Here is a 9,652-nt window from a genome sequence, read left to right on the forward strand (position 1 = left end):
ATGTGTTGAAATTCTTGAGTTATCCTTCCCTTGACATGGAGAAGGGCATTATAAAGCCGGTGTTAATTGTTAATGTAAGTCAGTCCTTCTAAAGCCTTTATCCTCAACTGCTGTTTACTTTGCTCATATTCCCTATCGTTTACTACTGTTTAGTTTGCTGTTTCTACCAAAATGCATGTTCGCAAGAACCGTAAGTTCTAAGTTTTACTTGTAAAACCAAATTCCTTATTCATACCATGCACATTACTCAATACTCCCTATATGTATGCTTGTGTTTGTGGATCTATAATCCAGTGTGTGGTGAAGCAGCCCACGTTTGCACCTTGTCATCTCCTGTTTTATCTTACTGATGTGGCTGATGATATGAACAACATGCCATGCACATTAACCAAAATAGATACAATGATTTTCTTTTCCCTTCATCTATGCTTATTATGTTGACATGGTAATCCAGCAGTGTGGTGAAGCTCCCCGCATTATGAACAATGCCAAATTATGCTATTGATATTTTGAACTTACTCTTTATTTTCTAATTTGAAATTGGATGGAATTGACAGCACAGTTATCATCTTTGTTTATACACGTGCAAACCCTGCCATCTCTCTGCTTTGTTTCAGGGTGATATGCCTAATGGCATGCACAAGTCTGCTGAAGGCTGTGAGACAAACCCAACATATATTGCAGCAAAGAAGGCAAAACATCTTGAAGATAGCGAGACAACCCCAAAGTCTTGTCTTGATGCAGTGTTCAAGTTACTTGAGACTAGCAGTCAGACAAGCTCACAGAATTCGTTGTCTGAATCAGTTCGACTTCTTTAGTCCCAAGTTCTAGCAGAAAGGCATTCTGCAACTCAACTTCGACTTGAAGTCCTATCTCTAAGAAAGATTGCGGAGAACACCAATGAGAACCGCATCGCTAAACAGCTACACCTAGAAGCTATGACCGACATGCTAGGCCGGTCTCACAACCTTGCTCAGCAGCTTGCGCAGCAGTTCCCGCGCAAGGCTAACCTTTCTTGAACTGTCTTGGAAGTGGTCTCGGTTCAGTATTATTTTGTTACGCTGCAATGGTGCCCAGTTTTTGTAATATGCTTCTTCGTTGCGCTTTATAATCACTGGTGGAGAACTTCGATGCCCAGTGGATGTAATACACCATAAATCTTTATTGTATAGTGTAGGTTTATTCTTAGTTACTATGCCGTAATTTCTTTATTGTATAGAGTAGGTTTGTTCTTAATTCCTACTAGTTACTGCCATCATTCGCTATCTGAAAAAAACCAGATGTAGTCGACCGGGCCGAAACATTCGCCTCTAACGGGCCTAGTTTTTAGCAGGCCACAATTGGGCCGTCCTGCATCTTTCTTGGGCCCGAATGATTGGGGCCTTCACACTTTGCGCGAGGCCCACAACCTACACCGGCCTATATTTTAGTTGGGTCTTTTGTGGACCCGGCACTTAGTTTGGCCTAGGTAGCGTTGGGCCATTAACAGGCTGAATATAGTGCTGGCCTGTTACGGCCCAGATGAAACCATGGGCCTTTAGCAGGCCGAAATGCATGTTGGGCCTCAATTTTCACTAGTCGTCGACGGGCCTTCAGGAGGCTGAAATGTAGAGCGGGCCTTTTTGGGCCTAGTTATATCACGGGCAGTTACCAGGCTGAAACATATCTCGGGCCTTAGTTGGCCCACTAATATCATGGGCCTTTAAGAGGTCGAAAGCTTAGTACAGACATCAATGGGCAAAATTATGCGACACGCCTTTAACAGGCACCTCCACGTTCAACACATGTACAGCCCGACGATGTCTCCCATGCCTTGATCTAGCAAGGAGAGAGGGAGAGGTTGAGGAAGACTCCATCCAGCAGCAGCACAACGGCGTGGTGGTGATGGAGGAGCGTGGCAATCCTGCAGGGCTGGAGAGGAGATAGAGAGAGAGGGCTGCACCAATGAGAGAGATCAAATCGCGTGTTATGGGCAGCCCCAGGCCTCACTATATATAGGGGAGAGGGAGGAGGGTGCGCCCCCTCTAGGGTTCCCACCCCTAGGGGGCGGCAGCCCTAGATGGGAAAGGGGTGGCGGCCGAGGGAGGATTCCCTCCCCCCCAAGGCACCTAGGAGGTGCCTTCCCCTCCTAGGACTCTTCCTTTAGGGTTTCCCCACACTAGGCGCATGGGCCCTAGGGGAAAGTGGCGCCCCAGCCCACTTTGGGCTGGATCCCTTTCCCACTTCAGGCCCATGGCCCTCCGGGATAGGTGGCCCCACCCGGTGGGCCCTCGGGACCCTTCCGGTGGTCCCGGTACAATACCGATGACCCCGAAACTTGTCCCGATGGCCGAAATAGCTTCCTATATATAAATCTTTACCTCCGGACCATTCCGGAACTCCTCGTGACGTCCGGGATCTCATCCGGGACTCCGAACAACATTCGGTAACCACATACAAACTTCCTTTATAACCCTAGCGTCATCGAACCTTAAGTGTGTAGACCCTACGGGTTCGGGAGACATGCAGACATGACCGAACGTTCCGGTCAATAACCAACAGCGGGATCTGGATACCCATGTTGGCTCCCACATGTTCCATGATGATCTCATCGGATGAACCACGATGTCAAGGACTTAATCAATCCCGTATACAATTCCCTTTGTCTATCGGTACGTTGCCCGAGATTCGATCGTCGGTATCCCGATACCTTGTTCAATCTCGTTACCGGCAAGTCTCTTTACTCGTTCCGTAACACATCATCCCGTGATCAACTCCTTGATCACATTGTGCACATTATGATGATGTCCTACCGAGTGGGCCCAGAGATACCTCTCCGTCACACGGAGTGACAAATCCCAGTCTCGATTCGTGCCAACCCAACAGACACTTTCGGAGATACCCGTAGTGTACCTTTATAGCCACCCAGTTACGTTGTGACGTTTGGCACACCCAAAGCACTCCTACGGTATCCGGGAGTTGCACAATCTCCATGGTCTAAGGAAATGATACTTGACATTAGAAAAGCTTTAGCATACGAACTACACGATCTTGAGCTATAGGCTTAGGATTGGGTCTTGTCCATCACATCATTCTCCTAATGATGTGATCCCGTTATCAACGACATCCAATGTCCATGGTCAGGAAACCGTAACCATCTATTGATCAACGAGCTAGTCAACTAGAGGCTTACTAGGGACATGGTGTTGTCTATGTATCCACACATGTATCTGAGTTTCCTATCAATACAATTCTAGCATGGATAATAAACGATTATCATGAACAAGGAAATATAATAATAACTAATTTATTATTGCCTCTAGGGCATATTTCCAACAGTCTCCCACTTGCACTAGAGTCAATAATCTAGTTCACATCGCCATGTGATTAACACTCACAGGTCACATCGCCATGTGACAACACCCAAAGAGTTTACTAGAGTCAATAATCTAGTTCACATCACTATGTGATTAACACTCAATGAGTTCTGGGTTTGATCATGTTGCTTGTGAGAGAGGTTTATAGTCAACGGGTCTGAACCTTTCAGATCCGTGTGCTTACAAATCTCTATGTCATCTCCTAGATGTAGCTACCCTTCTATTTGGAGCTATTCCAAATAACTGTTCTACTTGGAGCTATTCTAAATTGTTGCTCCATTATACGTATCCGGTATCTCTACTCAGAGCTATCCGGATAGGTGTTAAGCTTGCATCGACGTAACCCTTTACGACGAACTCTTTTACCACCTCCATAATCGAGAAAATTCCTTAGTCCCACTAGTTACTAAGGATAACTTTGACCGCTGTCCTGTGATCCATTCTTGGATCACTCTTGTACCCCTTGACTGACTCATGGCAAGGCACACTTCAGGTGCGGTACACAGCATAGCATACTGTAGAGAGCCTATGACAAAAGCATAGGGGACGACCTTCGTCCTTCCTCTTTCTTCTACCGTGGTCGAGCTTTAAGTCTTAACTTCATACCTTACAACTCAGGCAAGAACTCCTTCTTTGACTGGTCCATCTTGAACACCTTCAAGATCATGTCAAGGTATGTGCTCATTTGAAAGTACTATTAAGCGTTTTGATCTATCCTTATAGATCTTGATGCTCAATGTTCAAGTAGCTTAATCCAGGCTTTCCATTGAAAAACACTTTCCAAATAACCCTATATGCTTTCCAGAAATTCTACGTCATTTCTGATCAACAATATGTCAACAACATATACTCACTTCTTTGGAAATACAAGTTTCTCATAAACTTTGTATAAACCCAAAATCTTTGATCATCATCAAAGCATACATTCCAACTCCGAGATGCTTACTCCAGTCCTCAGAAGGATTGCTGGAGCTTTGCATACTTATCAGCATCTTTCAGGATTGACAAAACCTTCCGGTTGTATCACATACAACCTTTCCTCAAGAAAATCGTCGAGGAAACAATGTTTTGACATCCTATCTGCAAGATTTCATAAATAATGCAGTAATCGCTAATATAATTTCAACAGACTCTTAGCATCGCTACGAGTGAGAAAGTCTCACCGTAGTCAACTACTTGAAGTTGTCGGGAAACTTCTTAACGACAAGTCGAGCTTTCTTAATGGTGACATTTACCATCATTGTCCGTCTTCCTTTTAAAATCCATCTGTACTCAATAGCCTTACGACCATCGTGTCATTCTGCCAAAGTCTACACTTTGTTTTCATACATGGATCCTCTCTCGGATTTTATGGCCTCGAGCCATTTATCGGAATCCAGGACCACCATCGCTTCTCCATAGCTCGTAGGTTCATTGTTGTCTAGCAACATGACTTCCAAGACAGGATTACGTACCACTCTGAAGTATTACGCATCCTTGTCATCCCACGAGGTTTGGTAGTGGCTTGATCCGAAGTTTCATGATCACTATCATAAGCTTCCACTTCAATTGGTGTAGGTGCCACAGGAACAACTTCCTGTGCCCTACCACACACTAGTTGAAGAGACGGTTCAATAACCTTATCAAGTCTCCACCATCCTCCCACTCAATTCTTTCGAGAGAAACTTTTCCTCGAGAAAGGACCCGATTCTAGAAACAATCCCTTATTGTTTTCGGATCTGAGACAGGAGGTATACCAAACTGTTTCGGGTGTCCTATGAAGATGCATTTATCCGCTTTGGGTTCGAGCTTATCAGCCTGAAACTTTTTCACATAAGCGTCGCAGCCCCAAACTTTTAAGAAATGATAGCTTAGGTTTCTCTAAACCATAGTTCATACGGTGTCATATCATCGGAATTACGTGGTGCCCTATTTAAAGTGAATGTGGTTGTCTCTAATGCCTAACCCATAAACTATCGTGGTAATTCGATAAGAGACATCATGGTATGCATCATATCTAATAGGGTGCAGTTATGATGTTCGGACACACCATCACACTATGGTGTTCCTGGCTGTATTAGTTGTGAAACGATTTCCGCAATGTCTTAATTCTGTGCCGAACTCGTAATTCAGATATTCATCTCTATGATCATATCATAGATCTTTTATCCTCTTGTTACGACGATCTTTCAACTTCACCCTGAAATTACTTGAAGCTTTCAATAATTCAGGCTCGTGATTCATCAAGTAAATGTACTCAACATCTACTCAAATCATTTGTGAAGTAAGAACATAACGATATCCACTACATGCCTCAGCACTCATTGGACTGCACACATCAAAATGTATTTCTTCCAACAAGTTGCTTTCTAGTTCCATTTTACTGAAACCGAGGATTTCAGTCATCTTGCCCATGTGGTATGATTTGCATGTCTCGAGTGATTCAAGATCAAGTGAGTTCAAACGGTCCATTTGCATGGAGTTTCTTCATGCATATACACCAATAGACATGGTTCGCATGTCTCAAACTTTTCAAAAATGAGTGAGCCCAAAGATCCATCAACATGGAGCTTCTTCATGCGTTTTATACCGATATGACTTACGTGGCAGTGCCACAAGTAGGTGGTACTATCATTACTATCTTATATCTTTTGGCATGAACATGTGTATCACTACGATCAAGATTCAATAAACCATTCATTTTAGGCGTAAGACCATTGAAGGTATTATTCAAATAAACAGAGTAACGATTATTCTCCTTAAATGAACAACCGTATTGCGATAGGCATAATCCAATCATGTCTATGCTCAACGCAAACACCAAATAACCATTATTTAGGTTTAACACCAATCTCGATGGTAGAGGGAGCGTGCGATGTTTGATCAACCTTGGAAATACTTCCAACACATATCGTCATCTCACCTTTATCTAGTCTCCGTTTATTCCGTAGCTTTTGTTTCGAGTTACTAACACTTAGTAACCGAACCGGTATCTAATACCCTGGTGCTGCTAGGAGTACTAGTAAAGTACACATCAACACAATGTATATCCAATCGACCTTGCCAGCCTTCTCATCTACCAAGTATCTAGGGTAATTCTGCTCCAGTGGCTGTTCCCCTTATTACAGAAGCACTTAGTCTCGGGTTTGGGTTCAACTTTGGGTTTCTTCATTAGAGCAGCAGCTGATTTGCCGTTTCATGAAGCATCCTTTTTTGCCCTTGCCCTTCTTGAAACTAGTGGTTTCACCAACCATCAACAATTGATGCTCCTTCTTGATTTCTACTTTGGTGTCGAACATCGCGAATATCTCAAGGATCATCATATATGTCCCTGATATATTACAGTTCATCAGGAAGCTCTAGTAGCTTGGTGGTAATGACTTCGGAGAAACATCACTATCTCATCTGGAAGATCAACTCCCACTCGATTCAAGCAATTGTTGTACTCAGACAATCTAAGCACAAGTTCAACAATTGAGCTTTTCTCCCTTAGTTTGTAGGTTAAGAAAATCGTCGGAGGTCTTATACCTCTTGATGTGGGCACAAGCCTGAAATCCCAATTTCAGCATCGAAACATCTCATATGTTTCGTGATGTTTCAAAACGTCTTCGGTGCCTCAACTCTAAACCGTTTAACTGAACTATCACGTAGTTATCAAAATGTGTATGTCAGATGTTCGCAACATCCACAGACGACGTTTGAGGTTCAGCACACTGAGCGGTGTATTAAGGACATAAGCCTTCTAAGAAGCAATGAGGACAATCCTTAGTTTACGGACCTAGTCCGCATAATTGCTACTATCAACTTTCAACTAAATTTTCTCTAGGAACATATCTAAACTAAAGCGCGAGCTACGACATAATTTGCGAAGACCTTTTGACTATGTTCAGGATAATTAAGTTCATCTTATGACCTCCCACTCAGATAGACATCCCTCTAGTCATCTAAGTGATTACATGATCCGAGTCAACTAGGCCGTGTCCGATCATCACGTGAGACGGACTAGTCAACGTCGGTGAACATCTTCATGTTGATCGTATCTACCATACGACTCATGCTCGACCTTTCAGTCTTCTGTGTTCCGAGGCCATGTCTGTACATGCTAGGCTCGTCAAGTTAACCTAAGTGTTTTGCATGTGTAATGCTGTCTTACACCCGTTGTATTTGAACGTAAGGATCTATACACCCGATCATCACGTGGTGCTTCGAAACGATGAACTTTAGCAACGGTGCACAGTTAGGGGAGGAACACATTCTTGAAATTGTAATGAGGGATCATCTTATTTACTATCGTCGTTCTAAGCAAATAAGATGTATACACATGATAAACATCACATGCAATCAAATAATAGTGACATGATATGGCCAATATCATATAGCTCCTTTGATCTCCATCTTGGGGCTCCATGATCATCTTGTCACCGGCATGACACCATGATCTCCATCATCGTGTCTTCTTGAAGTTGTCTCGTCAACTATTACTTCTACTACTACAGCTAACGGTTAGCAATAAAGTAAAGTAATTACATGACGTTTATGTTGACACGCGGGTCATAAATAAATTAAGACAACTCCTATGGCTCCTGCCGGTTGTCATACTCATCGACATGCAAGTCGTGATTCCTATTACAAGAACATGATCATCTCATACATCACATATATCATCCATCACATCCTTTGGCCATATCACATCACATAGCATACCCTGCAAAAACAAGTTAGATGTCCTCTAATTGTTGTTTGCATGTTTTACGTGGCTGCTATGGGTTTCTAGCAAGAACATTTCTTACCTACGCAAAGACCACAACGTGATATGCCAATTGCTATTTACCCTTCATAAGGACCCTTTTCATCGAATCCGTTCCGACTAAAGTGGGAGAGACAGACACCCGCCAGCCACCTTATGCAACTAGTGCATGTCAGTCGGTGGAACCGGTCTCACGTAAGCGTACGTGTAAGGTTGGTCCGGGCCGCTTCATCCCACAATGCCGCCGAATCAAGATTGGATTAGTAAAGGTAAGCATATTGAACAAAATCAATGCCCACAACTACTTTGTGTTCTACTCATGCATAGAATCTACGCAATAGACCTAGCTCTGATACCACTGTTGGGGAACGTAGCAGAAATTCAAAATTTTCCTACGTGTCACCAAGATCTATCTATGGAGAGACCAGCAACGAAGGGAAGGAGAGTGCATCTACATACCCTTGTAGATCGCTAAGCGGAAGCGTTCAAGACAACGGGGTTGAAGGAGTCATACTCGTCGTGATCCAAATCACCGGAGATCCTAGTGCCGAACGGACGGCACCTCCGCGTTCAACACACGTACAGCCCGACGACGTCTCCCATGCCTTGATCCAGCAAGGAGAGAGGGAGAGGTTGAGGAAGACTCCATCCAGCAGCAGCACAACGGCGTGGTGGTGGTGGAGGAGCGTGGTACCCCAGCAGGGCTTCGCCAAGCACCGCAAGATATGACGAGAAAGAGAGGGAGGGCTGCACCAACAGGGAGAGATCGAATCGTGTGTAATGGGCAGCCCAAACCTCAAGTATATATAGGGGAAGGGGAGGGGCTGCGCCCCCACCTAGGGTTCCCTCCCTAGGGGTGGCGGCAGCCCCTAGATCCCATCTAGGGGGCGGCCAAGGGGAGGGGGAGAGGGAGGTGCACTAGGATGGGCCTTAGGGCCCATCTGCCCTAGGGTTTTCCCCCTTCTCCTCTCCCTTGCGCCTTGGGCCCTTGTGGGGGGGCGCACCAGCCCACCTGGGGCTGGTCCCCTTCCACACTTGGCCCATGAAGCCCTCCGGGGCTGCTGGCCCCACTTGGTGGACCCCCGGGACCCTCCCGGTGGTCCCGGTACGTTACCGATAAAACCCGAAACTTTTCCGGTGACCAAAACAGGACTTCCCATATATAAATCTTTACCTCCGGACCATTCCGAAACTCCTCGTGATGTCCGGGATCTCATTCGGGACTTCGAACAACATTCGGTAACCACATACAAACTTCCTTTATAACCCTAGCGTCATCGAACCTTAAGTGTGTAGACCCTACGGGTTCGGGAACCATGCAAACATGACCGAGACATTCTCTGGTCAATAACCAACAGCGGGATCTGGATACCCATGTTGGCTCCCACATGTTCCACGATGATCTCATCGGATGAACCACGATGTCAAGGACTTAATCAATCCCGTATACAATTCCCTTTGTCTATCGGTACGACACTTGCCCGAGATTAGATCGTCGGTATCCCGATACCTTGTTCAATCTTGTTACCGGCAAGTCTCTTTACTCGTTCCGTAACACATCATCCCGTGA

Source organism: Triticum urartu, chromosome 5 (assembly GCF_003073215.2).
Source record: "Triticum urartu cultivar G1812 chromosome 5, Tu2.1, whole genome shotgun sequence".
In the NCBI taxonomy this organism is placed as follows: Eukaryota; Viridiplantae; Streptophyta; class Magnoliopsida; order Poales; family Poaceae; genus Triticum; species Triticum urartu.